The sequence below is a fragment of the Capsella rubella genome, unplaced genomic scaffold (assembly GCF_000375325.1).
Source record: "Capsella rubella cultivar Monte Gargano unplaced genomic scaffold, Caprub1_0 scaffold_7, whole genome shotgun sequence".
NCBI lineage: Eukaryota > Viridiplantae > Streptophyta > Magnoliopsida > Brassicales > Brassicaceae > Capsella > Capsella rubella.
In genome coordinates, this window is record NW_006238917.1 from 15,956,789 (window position 1) to 15,958,419 (window position 1,631).

General features: G+C 36.7%; 1 protein-coding gene and 1 long non-coding RNA gene across 2 annotated transcripts in view; one reads left to right on the top strand and one right to left on the bottom strand.

Moving 5' to 3' along the window:
- LOC17880977 overlaps nucleotides 1-1,631 on the bottom strand; it is an 82,438-nt gene that overhangs the window by 31,630 nt on the left and 49,177 nt on the right. The gene's annotated exons all lie outside the window — the stretch shown is intronic.
- LOC111829379 overlaps nucleotides 1-1,631 on the top strand; it is a 4,666-nt gene that overhangs the window by 715 nt on the left and 2,320 nt on the right. The gene's annotated exons all lie outside the window — the stretch shown is intronic.

Below are 1,631 nucleotides of genomic sequence, written 5' to 3' on the forward strand. Positions count from 1 at the left end.
AGATTCAAAATGTCCTTCAGATAGCTAGCTAAAGCAACAACTTAACTTGACAATTAAACAGCAAAAACTCGAGATCTCACCAAGATTAGCCAAGCGTTGCTTCCTTCCAGTTCCAGGAGGTCGACCTCTGGCTCGTTTAGGTGCATTAGGATCAGACATTGAAGAAGAGTCCTTAGACTTCTTAATAACACAAGGCCTTGGAGAAAGGCCTAAAGAGACTTTTCCATCATGAGCATACTTTCTTGGCCGTCCACGTTTCTTCTTCACCATTGGCTCCGATGGCGCCGGGGATGGCTGTGACAGAGGCGGCTGCACCGCCGCAGCAGAAGCAGAGGAATCAATCCCCATGTGAATACTTTGGCCAAAATCGGAGTGCCTGTGCTGCTCAGCCATGGAGAACGGAGGACCTGCGTTGGTAGCCTGAGGATGATGAATGTTAGGGTTTGGCATTGGCCTCATTCCGGGAGGTGGCGGCGGCGCGTGAAGTCCACTCGCGACCTGGGAAGTTGCGAGATTAGTAAAGGCTCCTCTATGAAGATAGTACTGAGTATGCGAGCCTGGAAATGCCATTGCTTCTCTTCCGTCCATGCATCAAAAACTCTAAATTACAAGTCTTCAACAAAAAAAAAAAAAGGAGAGATTTTTAAACGTGTTCAAAAAAAAAAGGAAACTTTAATTCCCCAGAAATTGTAAACCCTAGTTCCCCAAAGCAGTAAAGAGAACAACAATGGCGGTTTTTAAATTACCCAGTAATCAAAGTCGAGTTTTTTTATTTTCTCAGCTGTAAGCTCAAGATCCAAATTGTATCTATCAACCCTAGAAAACAAAAAGAAGCTAATATCTTGAGTTCACTTAGAACTCGATTGAAGAATTGAACAACAGGGGAAAGTAAGTAGCTTCTCCTACTGCTACAGTGTCTAGCAAAGAAACCAAATCTCCCCAAGGGAAAAAGCTAGATTTGATTGAGAAATCTAGGGTTTCTGAGATGGAGAACACAATGTGTAACAGAGGAGAGACAAAGGAAGATGACAGAAGAGACAAATCAGGGAGAAGAGAACGAAAAAAAAAAAGACAAAGAGATTTATAATTTTGATTTTGATTTTGATTTTTTAAAAAAAATATTGTGAACTTTTGAATTGAGAGAGGCCTACTCTGAATGTTTGAAGACCAAAGAAGAGAAGGAGAGTGACGACCATTGTTTTCTATTTATATATTTCTTCAATTTATTTAGTCATCAATAAAATTTCAGTTGACAAAAAATAAAAAAAGATATATTCATATTTGTTTTCTTTCTCACTTTTTATAGGATATTATATTAGTTTGTTATAGAATATTTTTAATTGAAAAGGATATTTAGAACTTTCTTTAATGATTTGTTACAAAATCTAATGTTTCAATTAAATCTTTGACTGAAAACAAAATTTATTAGTAATTGATGCTATATTCATTATTAATATTAAATTATTTTCATGTACTTAAATTTTGTGCTTTGTTCTCATACAAAAATTTATACTATGCTTTTAAGCCCTCTTAACTATGTAAAGTTTTGTTTTGTCGAAATCTAAATACCAAGAAAAAAATTACTTGATATTATAGATTACTAGTCGGTTGCCCGCGCTACGCGCGAGAGT